Below are 20,677 nucleotides of genomic sequence, written 5' to 3'. Positions count from 1 at the left end.
TATTTACAATACTTGTGCCAAATTAATCTTAATGGCCAACAACAAATATTATATTTAAAAAGTATACTTATTTCAGCTGAAATATAAAAGGTACTTTGTGGCAAAACAGACAAAACCAGACAAAACAGATTTCAAATTTTAATTTCTATTTACACCTAGTAATAGATATTAAACAGATACATATGTTTCCCTGTATACATATTAGAGTATTTAAACTGAAATAATAAGAATAATCATAACAAAAGTCCAATCAGATGATTACTGTTTGCAAACCTTTGCAGTAAGCAAAGATTTTATTTTGTGCAAATACACATTTAAGGTCTAAAGCTTCATGAAGTATTTCCTGCATAAAAAGCAAAGAAAGGAAAGCATCCTAAATTCTTAATCATGCTTTCCCCTCATGCTTCCCATGTGTTTTTCATGATGCACTTTACATTTGGTATTGTTTGACTGTGCTTAATCCCATGAGAGGTGTTGCCAAGCGCACTAAGTCCAGGCGCTCGCAGCAGGAGACAGTTAACTCCTGCATCTGTGTGAGATCTTTGCTGCCCAAATGAGGCTTTTGGCAGGAGGATTCTGCTTATATGCTGGGACTACACAGCACCTCCCTTGCTCATACATTGAAAATTACATTTAAAACCACTGGAACAATGTGTGGATGTATCCACATTGCATAGCTGCGGGTTTTTCTTTTAAAAAGAAAATTCCTGCTGTCCTTACTTGTCACTACTATAGAGATCATATACCTGTTATAAGCTAGTTCAGTATTTTTTTTCATTCTTGGACAAGCTACTGTGTACGAGCAATAATGCCAATCAAATATTGCATATAAAATAGTAAAGAAAATAACACTGAGTCATTTTAGGGGGTTATGCTCTGGTGCATATGTGTTACCTCACTTGGTTTAATTTTTCTGTATGATCTCACCTCTGATAGCAGAGCACAGCATTTCTCCTCTGGGCTTGTCAGAGTCTCATGAACATGTTAGCACCTCCAAACTGGATGCTGTACTCAGTGGATGTGCACTGATATACATGTAAATTCGAGTTTTGTTACAGTTCTCAGCTCTGGAAAGCTTAAGCAGCATCCAAGTTTCAGCAGTTAGTGTTCAGTTTTGGTACCCAACGTCTTGAATCTTGTACTTTGTCTTCTCCTTCAGAAGTGTTTTCTCTTTCCCCACGCCTCCTGAATATCTTCATATGTTATGGCTGTGTTGTGAAAAGATGCATCTTTTCAAAAGCAATGCCGTCTTTCAGAAATGCAGTTTCAAAATGTGATGGAAAAACATTGTTTTTCTGCAAAGTTTGATGACCCAGGCTTTCTTTAATACGACGTGTTCCAGAGTCTCTGTTAAATCATAGTACAAACATTGTATCAGTTATGTTTTAACATCTCTGGCCTGTGTCCTATTGTAAGGTATTTTTATCAGTGTAATAGTTTCACATTAGTAACATGTCAGAATAAAATTAAGGTTAAAACAGGTAAACTTGCAAAACATGGGAAACAATTAACTTTCAATTTCACAGATCTGTATGGAAACTGCTAATAGAAATGGCATAACAACAAATGCAATACTGAATTCAGCCAGCAGTATTTTCTACATTTATATTAGGAATGTAAACTCTATGAAGCATTTTTGAACACCTACAAAACAGTATGCTTCACAGCTTACTGAGGAAAACCCCATAAACTAACCAGAACTGGATGGGAGTTGTCTGCCTTTGTAATGTAAATGTAATACTCTATGAGATTACATTTAGTGTTTTGCAAAGATGTTAATACCTGAAGAAAATGAAAGTCCAGTAACAGTACTCAGAGCTTTAATCAGTGTTTGCCATAACTTCAGTCTGCTGTCCGGCTTTGATTCCTGTAAGGTATTTTAACATCTGTACTGTCCAGATCTAGACTTCTCAAGTGCAAATAGGAGAAGGTGGTTTCTATCAATTTAATGAAGAGGACAAGCTTAAGAAAATTAAAATAAGCAGTGAAATGACTTAATTTATAATAATGGCATTCATTAAAAAGTCTAACACATGAATGCATTGTAAGAAAGGAAAACTAGGAGAGTAAAACCCAATAACAATCCTTTTGAAGGACATAGGGTAGGAATCTTCAAAAAGATCATGGATTTTTCTACCACCCAGTAAAAGTCACAGTTCTTCCTTCTCATGTCTTCTCAAATTGTTACACCTTTTATCACATCATCTATTTTTCTTAAAAACAAGAAAAAATTCCAAATTCTCATCGATGTCTGTAATATTAAATCAATATTTTATTTAAAATGTGACATGAAATAAGTACACTAGAGCTCTTGTAGCTCTTAGCTTTCTTCAGATAACTTGTTTATTGGTTTTGAATCAGAGCGCAGTATGAATTTTTTAATTACCAGGGAGATTTGTGTATGTATGTTTGCTCATATCTCTTTCTTTCCATGTTCTATTTATGGCTTTCCTTTCAGTGATGGCACGAACAGTAATCTTACGTGTGGATATAAAATCATACTATGGTTGCTGTGTCACTTGTCTAATGTAGTCTTAAAGTAGGCATGAATATTGGGCACATATTTTTGCAGAGGCAGCATTTCTCATACTCTGCTTGTATATATGCTGTGAGCCATGGTTTTTCAGAGGCTGTATGTGTGTGTAGAAGCAAAATACCTTTCCACTGCTCAAACCAGTAATAATATTGAAATCATAATGCTCACAGGTACAGAAAGGTCTTGCAAGCGAGGTATGCACAAGGGCACATGGAATAAATGTCTATGGCAAACCTTTCTAAGCACAATCTCTAGAATACTCAATCTGATAAAATACATGGCACCTGTTATATAAACACATTGTATTTTGTAGGGAAGTTTGTGATATATCTCATGCAATATTTACATGCTGCAGCCCAAAATTTCTGTATCTGTATTAGCACAGACCGCAACTGAAGCAGCAGCAGTGCTGGTGTTGCTGGCTCAGTGTCCTACAGAGCGGTGCATGCAAACTGCAATACAGCCCCATCTTTGGTACCAGTTACATGTTCATGGTTTTTAGTCGGAAAAAAGTAGCAGGGATTTTATCTCAGTTGCCTGTTCTATGGTGGTGAATAGTCCAAGAGAGCAAATTTCTCCATCAGTCATAATTTTGGGAAGGTATCTGTAGTAATCCATCTTGGGATAGCTCTGGGGACCATGAGCAAGCCAACTTTCATTTCTGATCTTAAATGATTTGACATGTCTCTAACTCATACTGGTCAAAGAGCTCTCTTGTTAGCTGAGACTGAAGCTACTGGGATAAATGGACCTGACCATGCTGCAGGAGAGGGGCCTGTGCTCAAATCAAGCTGTGCAAGTCTCTCCTGTTCTCTGTACTCTCAAATTTTTTCATGTATGGCAATGTTTCTGCTGCATGATGGGAGAGTTTTGTTGAGAAATCATACCTGCACTGTGTTCATCAGCTGGGCTGCATTGTTTCAGTGGTGAAGCAGGTGGTACCATGTCTGTATTTAGGTTGCCTAGTCTTTTGTAATGCTGTCTTTAGAGATTTTGAAGGAAAAGTTTTCTTATTTTGAGGCAATCATTCTCCTGTTAGGTTATAAAAATAAGATGAGAATCCCTCATGGAGGTATGATGAAGATAGGCTAGAACTTTTCATACTGTAGAGGACTGGGTTTGTTATTGCAGGACTATGTATCTTTTGTTGAAAATGGTGTTTATAGATAGGTGAGAAAAAAGTAGAACATAAATTGCACCTGATATCCAGCCAACAGCAGTGCTTTGAGAAATGAATAAAACCACAATTGTTCTGCTGCCTTGCTTGGGAAAGATAAAGAGCAAAGGTCCAGGAATTGCTGCATCTTCTCCTCAAGAGAAGAGGTTTTTTCTTTAATTCCTGAAATATTGGATATGTATACAAGGATTCTTTAAGGAACTTAGCACAATCTACCTCATTGTTGTTTGTAAATTATATTCATGAAAAGAAATTATGTTTTTTTAAGAGTTTTCTGATATCAGATCTGCCCCTGGATGTTGCTTGTCTGATCTTTTGACTAACTTCTTATGCAATCTTCCAAGCAATAATGGGAAAAAATTACATAAGAAGGGAAAATAATAGGCAAATTATGAAAAGAACTTTAAACAGATGCGTTTAAGTGTATTCCTCAGTGGTGCTTACATGATGATAACAACATCAATCTGAGAGCTTGTTTTCCTTTACATAGGGTTCTTAGCATTACTTTAAAGTTAACCTCGAGTCATATTAAGAGGCAAGAAAAAAGCCAGTCAGTGACAGAAATTCTCCTAGAAGCGTTTATTTCCTTTCCAGTTCAACATTGATTTTCCTAAGGAAAAGTTACTAGTATGTATTGGTCTTCTTCATGGATGAATTAGCATGTGAAAACCAGAACATTATGATAGTATTTCTTTGTATAAATCTCTAACGCCTACATAATATTTTGGTTTTCCTTTTTTGCAAATACAGTGATGATTGTATACTGGAGCTAAAAATTACATTGTCTATGTCCTTGTACCCCTTCAAATTGAGTTTAAAGTTCTCTCAGCAAGTCCTGGTAACTCCTGAGCTAAGATCCTTTTTCCCTGTTTGTTGCCAGTACGCTTGGTGTTGTAAAAACTGACCTGTGATCAAAAACCCCAAAATCTTGCTGGTCACACCAGTCTCTAAGCCAGGTATTATTCTGCATGATTTTCCTGTTTCTTACCCCATCATTCCCTGCAACTGGCAGGACAAAGTACAGTTTGTACTCCAGATCTCTTGACCAGTTGTCCCAAGGCCCTGAGGTCCTTCTTCACTCTGCAGCCTTCTTGATGGGATTTCATTGCTGCCTATCTGAAAAGCCAACAGAGGCTGATAATCAGTGGGCCATACCAGGCTGTCATGTTTCTTGGTGCTGTCTTTTATGTGGACCTCAGGGAGGCAACACCTCCTTGTGGGTTGGGTCTGGTCGGCACACTGGGCCCTCCATTCCTCTCAAAAGGGAGTTACCAGTGACTACTACCCTTCTTTTTTGTTTAATTGAGGAAATCATGGTGTAGGGGTAGGCTGTCCTGCCGTAGGCAGCCCCTCCATCCCAGAAGAATCTTCATCCTCATTCTCACTTCCCTAGGTTCCAGGGCTTCATACCAGTTGTATGAGGACACCTCTGAAGGTGAGGCATATTGGGAGGGAATTCAGTACCAACTATGGGTCAGGAGAAGAATGAAGTCAGCACCTTGAATTTTAGGAAAGCAAAATTTCATCTCTTTGAGAAGTTAGTCAATGGGCAACTAAAAACTGGGAAACTGGGACAAGGGAGCAGAACAGGACTGGCAGATATATCCATGGAGCATAGGAGCTCTCCATCCCCATGTTTAAGAAATCAGGAAAGCAGAGTAAGAGGCGGGCATGAATGAATCAAAACCTGCTGGTTAAACAAAAGGGAAAGAAGGAAATGCACAGATAATGGAAGCAGGGACAGATATCCTGGGAAGACTTTAGGGAGATATTACCTGGTTGTTTAGGGATGAGGCCCAGAAGACCAAGGCACAGGAGGAGCTAAACTTGGCAAAGGATGCAAAGAGTAATAAGAAGGGCTTCAGCAGGTTTATCAGACAAAAAAGGAAGGCCAAAGTGTACAGCCCCTGATGAACACAGACTGGCAAACTGGTAACAGCAGACAAGGAGAAGGCTGAGATACTAAACTTTTTCACTTCAATCAATGGTTACCTCTCTTCCCACACCTCTCAAGTGGATGGACAGCAGGCTGGGGACTGGGGAAGCAAAGTCCCTTTCACTTTAAATGAGGATCAGGTCCATGACCACCTGAGCAACCTGAATGTACATAAGTCTGTGAGACCCTATGAAATGCATCCCAGAGTCCTGAGGGAATTGTCTGATGTAGTTGTCAAGCCACTCTCCTTGATACTCAAAAAGTCATGGCAGTCAGGGGAAGTCCCACGTGACAGGAAAAAGGGAAACATTGAACCAAGCCATCTTGAAAAAGGGTGGAAAGGAGAAGCCCGGGAGCTACCAACCTGCCAGGCTCACCTCTGTGCCTGAGAAGGTCGTGGGACAGATCCTCCTAGAAGCTGTGCTAAGGCACACGGAGGCCAGGGAGGTGACTTGAGATGGCCAGCATGGCTGACCAACCTAGTGATCTTCTCCAATGCAGAGAGTACACCAGTGGGCAGGGGAAGGGCTACAGACATTATCTATCGGACTGCTGTAGGGCATTTGACACAGTTGTCTCCGACATCCTTCTTTCTCAAGTGGAGAAATATGGATAAACAATTCAGTAGAGTAGGAGTTATTTAGATGGTCACATCCAAATAAGAGGGAAGTGATCAATGGCTTGATGTACAGGTGAAGATCAGTGGCAAGTGGTGCCCTCAGGGGTCTGTACAGGCATCAATGTCATTTAATATCTTCATTAATGACACAGATGAAGGGGTTGAATGCACCCTCAGCAGGTTTGCAGATGACACCAAGCTGAGTGGTGCAGTGACACTCCTGAAGGACAGGATGCCATCCAGAGGGGTGCACAAGTTTCAGAAGTGGGTGCATGGGAAACTCGTGAGGTTCAATAAAGCCAAGTGCAAAGTGCTGCGCCTGGGTCAGGTCAACCCCCAGTGTCCATACAGACTGGGGATAAACAGATCAAGAGCTGCCCTGCTGAATTGTTAATGGTACTGGGGGATAAGAGTTTGGACATGAGCTGGTGGTGTGTGTACACAGCCAGAAAGCCAGCTGTACCCTGAGCACAGTGTGACCTGCAGGTTAAGGAAGGTGATTCTCCTCCTCTGCTCTGCTCTGATGAGACCCCATCTGGACTACTGCATCTGCCTCTGGAGTCCTCAGTACAAAAAAGACATGGACCTATTGGAGCATGTCCAGAGAGGGTCCTCAAAATTGAGCAGAGGGGTGAGCCTCTCCTACAAGGAAAGGCTGATGGAGTCTGGGTTGTTTAGCCTGGAGAAGAGAAGGCTTCAGGGAGACCTTACTGTGGCCTTTCAATATATAAAGGGGCCCTGTAGGAAAGATAGAGACAGACTTTATAGTAGGATCTGTAGTGATAGGACAGGGAGTAATGATTTTAAACCAAAGGACTGTAGATTCAGACAAGGTATAAGGAAGAAATTAGTTATGAAGAGGGTGATGAAACACTGCTACAGGTTTCCTGGAGAGATTATAGATTCTCCATCCCTAGAAGGGCTCAAGGTCTATTTGGATGGGGCTCTGAGAACTTCATGGAGGACTGTGTGTCATGGGAAGGACCCTGTGCTGGAGCAGGGTAAGAGCATGAGGAAGGAGCAGCAGAGGAACTGACCACAACCTCCATTTACTCTTCTGCTGCACCACTGACAGGGAGGAGGTAGAGAAATCAGGAGTGAAGTTGAACCCAGGAAGAAGGGAGGGGTGGGAGAAGGTGATTTAAGATTTCGTTTTTATTTTTTTCCTACCCATATTTGATTGGTAATAAATTAATTTCTTCAAATCCAGTCTGTTTTACGTGTGATGGTAATTGGTGAGGGGTCTCTTCCTTTCCCTAATTCAACTCATGAGCCTTTTGTTACATTTTCTCTACCTTGTCCAGCTGAGGAGAGGGAGTGATAGAGCACCTTTAATGGGCTTTCATCCAGCCAGGGTCAGCCCCCCACAAGCAGTGTCAAAGAGTGCAAAGATCTAGTGAGCTGTTACTGGAAGATATCTTTTCCTTATAATTGATCTTCAGAAAAAGGTAGTGCAAATTACAAATTCAGAAAAAGTAAAAGTAAGGTAATTTCATACTGAAAGTTAAAATTTTCTGGATATTACTTGCTTTAACAAAAATAATTTAATGTTCAGAGGGATGCTTATTCATTAATTCAGTGGAAATAATGTTTCTGACAGCAGAGGACCTATGAATGTAGTAAAAAACCAAAGGTATTGTTGTCTGAATTAATAATCAGACTAGAAATAAGATTAAAATTCTTCACAGTGAGAAGAACTTATTTTGGAAAAGTAGTCAGTAATCCAGTATGAAGTCTTTGAATTCATACTGCATTTCTCTAAAAAGGAGACACACTAAGAAAAATACTACAGTCATAAGCAGGAAGGCAAAGTAATTTACTCTAAAGCTCACTGTTAGCCATTAAAAGAACTGATACACCTTTCATTAAAAGACAGACAAAAAAATACACTTTCCTGATGTAGCCAGCAGGTGCAGTTTTGTACTTGACAGAGAAGAGAGATGAAAAGAATCAGTTAAGCATGCCAGAAGCAACGAAAAAATTAAAATGTCAAACTCTATTTTTTATAGACAGGCACAAATCAGTACAAATTGTTCAGAGTGTTAATGAATTGCTTCTACTTCTGTGATGACTTAAAATGAATGTGCTGGATGGCTTTTATGAATATATATGGAAGTGCTTCTCTGCTGTCTAGAATTATGATGTCAGAACAAACCATCTTTCTATATCTGTGTGGAAAATCTACAGCGGAACAGCACAGTCTAGATCAACTGTAATGACAAATCCTTTAGCAGCCATAGTGCTTGTCAGCTGTGCAGGTATCAGTCTCATGATCAGTCAGTAGATGTAGCCATAGACAAACACTCTTAAAATTCCAGTGCTGATGAGACTTTATTTAACCCTGCACTGGTTCTGGGAATAACATCCTAATCCACCTTTGCTGGTCATTCCTGTGTCATCTCTACAATTAGTCAACTACAAACTTTTTTACAGTGCAGCAGTGAACCAGTGGAGTGGCCCAGGCTGTCTGAAAGAATGTTTGTCTCCAAAATTGGTCAGTCAGTCAGACTGTGAAAGAGGAGAGTGGAAAAAGAATCAGTCTTGTCACAGAGATGTGGGTTTTTCCCTTGACCTGACTTGTGTCTACAACATGTGAAAAGAATGCAGGAGAAATGTTTTCATATATGCACACCTGGATACATATCAAATAGGTTGTTGGGCTTCACCAAAATAACTAAGTACAAAATATAATCAAAATAAGATTTTGAGTTGTGTTATGATGTGATTTAATTAATCCTTCTAGTAAAATAGATCTTTTCATAAGAAATAAGGAAATCTAACATCCTACGTCTAAAACATTTGTAATATATTTCTGCAGCAAGTTGTCATAATACCAGTAAAGTAAGAAATACATTAAAAAGAGCTTCTGATGGATGTTTATTTTCTAAAGCATAATCCTTGGAGATATGAATGAAACACAAATGAATTTTTAGTGACAGGAAAAACACCACTCTCATTTGCATTAAGATAGTAATCAAGCTTTTTTTCTGCCAAGGACTTTTTGAGGGATTTTTTTTTTTGTCCTGGCAAGTATGACATGGAAGTTGTGTATTCTAATTTTTGTTTTCTCTTTTTAGTCTTCCATTTTGTGTTCCTTCAAGAAAAAAAAAAACAAAACAAAACAAAAACCCACAGAAACCAACCAACTGGGAAAAAAAAGAAAGAAAAAAGATAGTAAAAAATTTATTTCTTTGTGATCTATAACACAACATGTTTTAGCATTTTAAAATAAATTAGTAATGCTCATATTTTCACCTTCTGAGGAACTCTGACAATTGAAATACTAGTTAGTGAAAAACTGACATAGAAAAAAATGAAAGTAACAATCAACAGAACAGTAAATTCAGTGGAATTTTGATAAACATGTATTATATCTATAATTACTGAACAGGCTACAAAAGAGACTCATCTGATAAAGATTCAGTGCTCCCATGAGTTTTGACTAAAAGAGTTCATGGTTTACAAAAAGAAATTGTAAGACTCCTCCAACACCTTAGGTAGAATGTCATGTGTTTGTATTGCATTGACCTAGTGACTGATTCATAACACTGATTATGAGTCTCTACAGGAAAGCTTGGGTAAGCCAACAGGCCAGATTTTCATGGTGCATTTGTTTGCATAACCCAAAATACTTTTTTCATAGTATGTTCCGATTTATTATGAATGTATTTAAAATAATTTTGTAAGTTCAGTCATAATATGTTACTGATAAAGTGTATCACTTTATGGTAGATGTCTTTAACACTTTCAGTAATCACTCCTCCTGAAGAAATGAGAAAATACAGCTATGATAATACATACTTTGTAATTTATATAATTGAAATCTGTATATACAACTGAATATGATCCTGAGTACTTTAGAGACTGATGATTTTTTTCCCTGTCATGACCTGATTTTTAAGTACACGAGTATTATTTTAAGATCATGTCTAACTTGCAGGCTTGTTGGACACTGCTTGGAGACCAGCTATTTGAGAACAACTTAAACTTGGGTTTTGGCAAAACTTGCAAAAGAGCTGAAATACTGAAATAGTTCTCATTTTATGATAGTACAACACATTGTTCTAATTAGCAAAATCTTTTGTTACAATATGTTGAGTAAATTGTTATTTATTCATGTGAAAAGGATATCATGTCTTAGTGGACAGAAGAGATGAGAAAATAATTTTAGAAAATAAGAAATGTCCACATCTGAAAGCCAGCAGCTAACATTGACTTTGTCTTGTTAGAGGTCTTAAAATGCGTCTATTTTGGTTTGTTGTCATTGAGGTTTGATCTTGTCAAAGTGATATGCAGGCCAATTATGCCAGTGTTCAATGTGAAAGTACAGAAAATGAAGGACTTTATTCCAAGTAGTTTATAATTTGGTATAATCTGAGGTTAATTCTGATCATACTCACACTTGAGAGTAAGTCTCGAAGTGGGAAACAGCTTTTAAAGCCTCAATTGTATTACTTAGGCAGAAGAAGAATCAAGGAAAATGTTGCAGCAGAACAGTAAATACTTATAAGCCTAAGGCTCAACATTTAAATTTTCTAGTACCAATGCATTTTTTTTACATACACTGCTTATTTTCATCCACTTCTTTCTTTTGGTACTCAGCTCCAGCTGTAAAAAGGCATGACCTTCACTCATTTCTTTTAAGGCTAGGGGGATAAGAAATAAGGTTGTAAATAAATTGACTCATTGATTTCTAGAAAGAGGACTGCCAGTGTAACAAAATTCACTGTTGATCTTGTCTGAACTCACAGACTGAGGCAGGAAAACTATTAGGAAAGCATTTTTATATACTAGTATGTCTTTTAACAATTTTCTTTCACTATCACTCATTAACCATGCATGCAGGACATTAATTATTTGTCTCTCAGACTTGCAATGAATCTTTTAAATCGTGTTTAAATGAATATTTCATGACCTTTCAGCACCTGTGCATTGTGGTGTGTTTTCAAGGAAAATTTGATCTATGAGTGGAAGCTTTAACTGTCAGAAATACAAAGCAGGGAGCTTTATCATAGTGCCATAAGAGTCTAGGAGGAAAGGTATGTATTTTAAATTACTAAGAGCAGAAAGCTATGGTATTAGCTTTCTGTTTAACAGGAAATTGTTTGATAAAACAAACTTGTATCACTCTGCTTCATCTATTTTGATTGGAAAAACTATGAACTGTACGTCAGAACTTCATGAGGAAAAGGCTGAGATACTCAACAACTTTTTTACTTTTGTCTTCGCTTACAACGTCTCTTCCCACAAATCTCGACTGGATGGACGGAAGAATGGGGACTGGGGGAACAAAGTCCCTCCCACTCTAAGTGAAGATCAGGTTCATGACCACCTGAGGAACCTAAACATATATAAATCTATGTGATCCAATGAGATGCATTCCAGAGTCCTGAGGGAATTGTCTGATGTAGTTGTCAAGCCACTCTCCGTGATACTCAAAAATTCATAGCAGTCAGGTGAAGTCCCAGGTGACAGCAGAAATGATTGCTGTAACCATCACTAATGAGGGTATAAAGGAGGACCTTTGGAACTACCAACCTGTCAGTCTCACCTCTGTGCCTGGGAAGATCATGGGACAGAATCTCCTAGAAGTTCTGCTAAGGCACATGGAGGCCGGGGAGGTGATTTGAGACAGCCAGCACGACTTCACTAAGGGTGAGTCCTGCCTGACCAGCCTGGTGGCCTTGTGTGATGGAGTGACTACATCAGTGGGTAAGAGAAGGGCTACAGATGTCGTTTATCTGGACTTCAGTAAGGCCTTCAACACAATCCCCTCCAACATTCCTCTCTAAACTGAAGAGAGAGTTGGATTCAGTGTATGGACTGTTAGATGAACAAGGATTTGGTTGGATGGTCACATCTAGAGGGTTGTGGTCAGTGGCTCAGAGTCCCAGTGGACATCAGTGGCAAGTGGTGCCACCAGGGGTCTGTACTGGCACCAGTGTTATTTAATACCTTTATTAATGACATAGACAAAAGGATTGAGTGCACCCTCAGCAAATTTGCAGATGACACCAAGCTGAGCGGTGCAGTGACACTCCTGAAGACAGGATGCCATCCAGAGGGACCTGGACAAGCTCCAGAAATGTGTCTGTGGGACCTTCATGAGATTCAAAAAGGCCAAGTGCAAGGTGCTGCACCTGGGTTCAGACACCCTCGGTATCAATCCAGGCCTGGGGGATGAAGGGACTGAGAGCAGCCATGCTGAGAAGGACTTGGGGGTGCTGGTGGATGAGAGCCTGGACATGGCCCAGCCATGTGCACTCACAGCCCAGAAAGCCAAACATGTCCTGGGCTGCATCCAAAGCAGCGTGGGCAGAAGGGGAAGGAGGGGATTCTGCCCCTCTGCTCTGCTCTGGTGAGAGCCCAGCTGGAGTGCTTTGTCCAGCTCTGGGATCTCCAGCACAGGAATTGACCTGTTGGAGTAAATCCAGAGCAGGGCCGCCAAGGTGATTATTAGGATGGAACACCTCTTCTAAGAGGAAAGACTGATAGAATTGGGATTGTTCAACTTGGAGAAGAGCAGGCTTTGAGGTGACCTAATTGCAGCCTTCCAGTACCTGAAGGGAGCCCATAAGAAAGCTGGAGAAAGACTTATTACAAGACAAAAGGGAATGGCTTCAGACTGAAGGATTGTAGGTTTAAATCAGATATTAGAAAGAAATTCAACTGTGAGGTTGATGAGGCACTGGAACAGGTTTCCCAGAGAAGTTGTGGAAGCCCCATTTTCACAAGTGCTCAAGATCAAGTTGTATGGGGCTCTGAGCAACCTGGTCTAGTGGGAGGTGTCCCTACCCATGACAGGGGAATTAAAAGTAGATGATCTTTAAGGTGGTTTACAACACAAACCATTCTGGGATTCTATGACTTGTATGTTCTCTAATTTACCCTGTGAGTCTTTGCTGTGTGGTGGAAAATGGTCTCCCAGTTGTGTTGATAAGACCACACAGTCAACTATGACCTACATGTCCTACATTTTCATTTTGTAGAAACTGGTGCATGGAAATAGTAGACAGGTTAAGGACACTGATGTGCTCTTTGTTTTTTCCAGATAGTGATTTGTAACTTTTGGTTCAGACTTGGACTAGGAAACTTGCAAATTTCCTGGGGTCTCAAATTTAGATAGGCTGGGTAACCACATATGTTCAGTTTACGTGGCAAAGGTTTGTTTGGTGTGGGGGCTGTGGGGGTCACATCTGTGACAAGATGCCAGAAGCTGTCCCCATGTCAGACAAAGCCATTTCCTCAAAGATGGATCTGCTGCTGACTAAAGCTGAGCTGTCAACAATGTTGGTGCACGTCTGTGATAACATAATTTCCTTATTTCCCATTTTTCCACTCTGACCTTTGATTGGCAGTAGATCAAATTTTTGAAGTCTAATCTGTTTTGCATGTGATGATGATAGATGAAGGATGTCCCTGTCCTTATCTACTTATGCCATTAGCATTTTGTCATATTTTGTCCCCTGATCCAGTTGAGGATGGGAGCAGTAGAGTGACTTGGTGGGCACCTGGTGGCCAGCTAAGGTCAACCTACCAAGTGACTCATGCTCACATGCCTGGCACTATCTCGGTGGAGTTGATCTGTTGCCCAAGCCTGGCCCAGGTCAAAGTCACAGCAGCTGGAGTGCAACGCATATGCAGCATTTCTTCCCACACAGATTTGCTTAGGTGCTTGTGTGATGGCAAAAAGGGGCACTCCCAGTTAATGTGAGCCCGATGCCCACTTTAAAGCTTGGTGCAACATGGAAATTTGAAGGGGCTGGCCTACTTCCACTGCCTGGCTTTTCTTCTCAAGGCCCAAGCTCTCAAATGTATCCACAGCATGAAGCTGGAATGCAGTGGCACATGCTGTAGTCTGTTTTCATAATGCATTACATGAACAAAATCAAAAGAATTTTCTTCACATTTCAATTTCACATTTATTTTACTCTGTGTTGAAAGAACAGTTTCAATTTATTTTATGTTGAAAGGACTAAATAGAAGGATCACAGCACAAGAACTAGTTTTTCAGAAAACTTTCAGAATATGTATTGTTTGTTTATGAAATTATATGCTGTATAATCTCTTATTTGTGATACCGTAACAAAGGCTTTTCAGAACTACAGCTGCCTCTTCTAAATAAGGGTTCTGAGGTGAGGTTTATATATCTTCAGAGGAACTGTACAAATTGCACTGAATATAAGCAAACAGAACATGTGATTTTTGGTTGCAATTGAATGTAGTTGCTATTGGATGGAGCACATACTACAGTACAACTTGCGTTTATGAACAGTGTTGTATTGTTACTGTAGCTAACCATTGTAGACTTAATCTTTGTCAAAGCTTTGTTTTTGTGAAGACTGGTAGTAAATTACATCACAAACTCAGAAGAATTCATTCCTGGGCAAATTTGATCCACCAAAAGGCAGGCAGCAGTGAAGTGTAAAGAGATGGTGAAGAGTGCAGGGAAAGGATGATTAGAAAACATTTTCCCTGACTTATTTCAGAAGGAAGAACTGAAAGGGAGAGAAATGCATCTATTGGGTGAACAGCTCATGTGCCACAGGGACACGGGATTTAGTGGTTCACTTTACTCACTATTTTCTTGGTATGGGTCCAATTTATTGTGGTAACTTGTTTTCCACCATCTGTTTCTTGTGGGGCACAACACTGAAAAGTTTGTTTGGCCTCCTTCCTTTGGAGAAGTGTTTTGGTAATTTCTCATTATTTATTAATGCTTTTCCAAACCCAAGAGCTTAAAGTGATTTGAGGTATTAAAACCCAGAAATTTTACATACTCACTTTTCATTAATTTTGCTTACTGTCAGAGAGTTTTTTGGCTGTCCAAACTGTACAGGTGCCACATTCATTTTACATTAGAAGCTTTTTCAACATATTAAGTAGCAAGTATTTTGGCATAGTGTTAAAATTTTAAAACTATTTTATTTCCCTCAGTTATTATGGCATGCCCATATTTATATGGAAGCAAATATTTTAGTGTTGCTAATAGAATGATGGAAAAACTAAAAAAAAATGTTCCTCTGGTCAAGCTTTCAAAATACGAAACTTCCTTCTGGGCTCATAATTTTGGAATGATGCTTTAATAATTTATTTTTAAAAGCCAAAGCTCCACCTTGAATAGAGGAGCTTGCTACTGTTTCAAACATGAAAAATTTAAAAACATTTATAAGCATTTCTCTGTGTGCATATCTGTACATAACAGTGTTTTAGCAAACAACTGCAAGCTTATGCTCATATTTCTTGCCCTTTTTAAGACATAAAATTTTATTAGGCAGTTATGATTTGAGTCCCTTTAATACCTGTCAAAGGTTATTAAGCATCAGATGTTTGAACCTGGGGCATTGTTGAGGGTTACGTTTGTTAAGGGGCTGCTGATTGCAGCAAGTACTAGAGAGAGCAGTAGGAATTATTATCTACTCCCCCCTCCAAAGGCCCAAACCTTAATTTACAACACAGAAACAGCATTACATGGCCAAATGCCATCGCAAAGCCATGCCATGCAGGGCTGAATAGGGGAGAACTTCGGAGAAGATGGATAAGCAGGATTAAGAGGCAGTGAAGGGAAGGGACACACTGAAGTAGAATGCAGAGGGTGAAGTAGAGGTGAAGAAAAAAGAATGAGAGAAGAATGTAAGAACAACCCAGAAAATATTCTTACTTCATCATCACTGTCTGACATACCACCTTAGATTAGGTTTATAGGTAATCTCTAAGTGACCTCTTCACCTCTTCACAAAATTTCTTTCCTGAAAGGCACATGACACAAAATGATAAAATATTTAACATTTGCTGGTTTTCTATTGAATATGCAAGGAATGGGCAGGGAGCATTTGCTTTAGTTCGATATCTTCGTGTGTGTGCTATTTTTTTTTTTTTTTTTTTTAATTCTCATAATGCCTGGAAGTCCTTTGACTAAACAGGAAGTTTTCTTTTGAACTTTTATGACTAACATAACCACAGGAAAGCTGAGAGCATTGCTGGGATTTCAAATAAAAGAAGTGCAGCATGAAGTAGATAACATTTTATAAAAGCCATAGAAGTGGTCCTGGGAGTAAATGGAAACTACAGAAGTACAGATGCATCTTATAGAACATGACAGTTAAAAGGGAATTGCATTGAAATATCATTTTAAACGGCTTAGACAGAAATTAACCCTCTGAATAGACAAGACCAAAACCATCCCTAGAGCCAGTGGCTGGGTTATTACATCAGGGGTGAATTGGGCGCAATGTACTGATGGTAGGATATGGAGCTTGAAAAGGGCATGAACAAAGATGAATTGGAAACAGATGTCAGAAAGAATTTTTAGAATCATGCATTTATGAAGTAGCTACTGGGCAAGGCAGTAGATGAAAAACACAAAGGGACAAGAAGAAGGGGCAGAGAGGGAGAGATTGACATATCTTACTTACTGCTTCAGCTAAAAATGATCTGTGCAGGTGTTGTCTAATGTGCCTAACATTTATTTTTTTACTCACTACCATGTCAAGATATAAAATGGCAATATTGAAACATGCTCTATCTGCCTCTTAAAATTTTGCAGTGTGTACCAGTCAAATTATGAAACCATAGAATGGTTTGGGCTAGAAGGAACCTTTAAAGATCATCGATTCCAACCCATGCCTTGAGCAGGGGTGAATTCAGCTACATCTATTTGTGCAAACTGACATGGAATGTTTCCAGGGATAGAGAATCTATAACCTCTCAGAGAAACCTGTTCCATTTTTTCACTACCCTCATCATAAGAAAAAACTTCCTTATATCTAGCCTGAATGTATGCTCCTTTAGTTTAAAACCACTACTCCTTGTCCTATGACTACAGGCCCTACTAAAAAGTCTGTCCCCATTTGTTTTTTGTAAGCCCCCTTTAAAGTATTCAAATGCTGCAATAAAGTCTCCCTTTACTCTTTTGTCCAGGCTGAACAATCGCTAATCTCTCAGCCTTCCTTAATAGGAGAGGTGCTCCAGCCCTCTAACAGCTTTTGTGTCCCTCCTCTGGACTCGCTCCAGCAGGTCCATGTCCTTCCTGTGCTGGGACTCCAGAGCTGGACACAGCTCTACAGGTGGGGTTTCACCAGAGAAGAGCAGAGGGGCAGGATCCCCTCCCTCACCCTGCTGACCATAATGCTTTGGGTACAGCCCAGGATACCTTTGGCTTTCTGAGCAGCACCTGTATAACCTCTCATCCACCAGCACCCCAGGTATCTCTTGGCAGAGCTGTTCTCAATCCATTCACCCTGCAGCCTGTGTTTATGCCAGGGGTTGCCCCAGCACAGGTGCAGAACGCCCCCTGCCCTTGGCCTTGTTGAAGCTTGTGAGGTTGATGAGGGTCCACTTCACAGCACTTGCAATACCTCATTCAGCATATGCCAGGTTTTTAAGATTATGGAAGTAATTTTATAGCTACTTTCCATAACTCCAGATTGAAAGAGACTGTTCTCACAGAACCTCAGTGAAGCTAACAACTTGCACAGTGTACTGAGGCAGAGCAAGCCTCTGGCGCTGGGAGACGTGCTACAGGATTACTTCTAGGGAGCACTTGTGGCTGCAATAAATAATGTATCTAATACTGCTACTAACAGAGGTCATCAGATGGCCATCAGATGTACTTGAGGCCAGGTACCCAACTGCCTACAGCAAGATCACATGAAGTAATTTTTCCCTGATAATGTTTCTGATTAGACTTAAAACAATGCATGCTGTATCCAGGTCTTTTGCCATTTAAACCACACTGTAATAATTTAGCACAAAGATAAGCACTCAAAAAAAGTCAGGTATCTAGTGTAGAGACAGAAACTTCAGCTTGAGGCATTGATTCAAGGATTCTTTGCAGTGGCAGTGACCAGTTATATAAAAATGTTATATGGATTCTGAGGTTCATATATAGTGACAGATCTGTGTATAAGTTAGGAGTAAAATCCCTGGTAAAATGAAACCTGGACAATTCCATGGTGGTTCAAATAACTCTTTAATAGAAGGAGAACATTATATGAACTTAACTGGATCTATTTGCCTGCTTTGCTGTTTAGACTCGCGCTGTTTGAAAACCACTTCCAGGACTGATCTAAGTGCTAAACCAGACAACCAGACAATCAAAAATGTAATTTAGCTGAACTTATATTTCTGATTTTCATTAGACAAGGAAAATTGCATTTTTGATCACTGCAACATTTAGTGAAGCAGGATGTATGATTTGAATCTTACAAAACTATGAATATACTGGGAATAAAATTCTGCTGCTTTTTCCCCTGTTGGAGGAAATAAAGCCAAAAATGCCGGATGAGTGTGCATCAACTCCGCTATCCTATTTTTGGTGATACTGAAGAAAACAGGTCCCATTCACCTTGGGTAGGTGGTTCTCACCTGCTCCTTCCCACCTATGAAAGTTTTGAAGGCCCCAAAGACTTTGTTCATTTTCCATTGTTATTCTATCCCTTTATGGTTTAATTGCTTAAAATTGTATATCCATTAATTTTATCTTTTCAATCAGCACTTTTAAAAATTCAGAGCATTTTCTACGTAAAATTATTTATGATACATTTGGACTGTATATAACAAATGTCATTCACTATAACCACATTCCGTTAACCATAGTTTGGTTCAAATATAATATTTTTTACCAGAAAGAAACAATTTTTCCTGGAAATTTATTCTTGGGGTACTATTCATTGCTTTATTTGTTTCCCAAAAAATTACTTCTTGAAAGAGAAGAATATGAAGTATTAGTGTTTCCTTTTGTACTTTGGATTTATGGCTGTGTAGTGCAAATACTCATAGGGAGTGACACCTTCTATATTTTAGATGTAGTTGAAACCTAATGATAAAACAGCTGAAAATATTACAAACACAATATTATTATTTGGTTTGGTGTTTTGTGTGTTAGGCTTTGTTATTGTTGTTGTTATTGTTTTTGTTGCATTTCATTTAATTGGCTGAAGGGGAGTTATTTTGTTTTGCTGGAATTTGTTATGTAGCAATCTGTAAAAGTATTGGACCAATTTGGAGGCTGATAAATGAATCCATAGTTTCACGCATTTTTACCAAAATATTTCATGCTTCAGTTAAATGTCCAACAAAGTGAATAGCAATTGATCCACCACGAATCAGATAAAAATGTAATTCAATTTTCTAGTATTTCCAACTTGAAATGCATGTGCTCATCTGTGACACAATAATATTTCATATTCACTGTGCTCTGCTATAAATGTTGCTGAAGGTTTGAAGTCATGAATAGTTGTGCCCCTCTGTTCTATAATCACACACTGCACTTCAAAAAAAGTCAGTGACTGTTTAATTCTGAAAACCCTGTAGAGTCTGCAGTAGGTTTCAGCTTGTTGTTTTTCTGTGTTGAATACGCTATGGCTGTGGAGCCTGGTTGATTCTAGATCTGTAGCCAAATTCAGCACCTGCAGAAATAGACAAATTTCAGCAGGGTAAGTATAACCATTTATACAAATAGTGGGTTTGGTCCATTACAACTTTGAAATCATTATTTGACTTTCCCACAGTGTAAGTGTTCCCTAGCTGCCTTGTACTACAGTGAAAAAGTTTCTCTGAGCTCTGGAACATTAGTTACTGCAGTTTTCCTCAAGTTTGGACATGTCCTCTCAGTTATTCACCTGGAATAATTTAAAGGGGTATTGCTTTTAAGTCTATTTTAATGCCTGTTTTTTCTGAAATGTTAAAGTTTTCACATAAAACCACCATCTCTGGAAAAACAATGAGTTCTACTAAATATTAAAATTTATGTGAAATGCTGTTGTTAAGTAGAATTTCACATTGAGTTGGGCAAGATAATGCAAAATTACATTTCTAAAGTTGAGGTGAAGACAAATGACATAATTTAGGTGTACACTCAAAAAAATTAAAAAAGAAACTGGCTTCTTTAAAAGAAAATGAAAATGTTAATTTCTTTAAAAAGTTAATTCACAGGAGAACAAAAAGGGTTTTTTACTCTCTTTGTTACAGAAATCTTAGCTCTAGGAGCAGTTATGAAAACATTGTTTCTTAAGAACTGTTATTACATTTGGTTACCTTTTGAAAATGGAGGCATTCATATTGTAGGGTCTGTCTGACACAGCTTATGTAGTAGTTAGGAAAAGAGGGCATAATCGTGTAGTTGAGGAACACGGTAGTAAGATTTTAAATGAATTAAGTAATAATTAAGTATTTCTTGAAACTAGCTATATTCAAGTGACGGGTATTTCAAAATACTTGAGACGTCATGTTTGAAATCTGCCTAATTAAATTTCAACTCTTTGTCTCTTTAAACAGAGAGACTTCCTAGACAGAGCTGGCAGAGCAAATCAGATTTTCCACTTTACAGAAAATTTTTCAAGCCTGCAGCATAGTTCCTAAGTTTGAAACATGAAAGTTTGCAAGCATCTCGAAGAATCACAGAAAGGT

The 20,677-nt window shown here is 38.9% G+C and overlaps 1 protein-coding gene across 5 annotated transcripts in view; it reads left to right on the top strand.

Annotated features, from left to right (window-relative positions):
* PRR16 (proline rich 16) overlaps window positions 1–20,677 on the top strand; it is a 157,005-nt gene that overhangs the window by 105,991 nt on the left and 30,337 nt on the right. The gene's annotated exons all lie outside the window — the stretch shown is intronic.

Source organism: Corvus moneduloides, chromosome Z (assembly GCF_009650955.1).
Source record: "Corvus moneduloides isolate bCorMon1 chromosome Z, bCorMon1.pri, whole genome shotgun sequence".
In the NCBI taxonomy this organism is placed as follows: Eukaryota; Metazoa; Chordata; class Aves; order Passeriformes; family Corvidae; genus Corvus; species Corvus moneduloides.
Note: the sequence above shows the minus strand (reverse complement) of the source record. Positions and strands in the feature narration are given on the sequence as shown.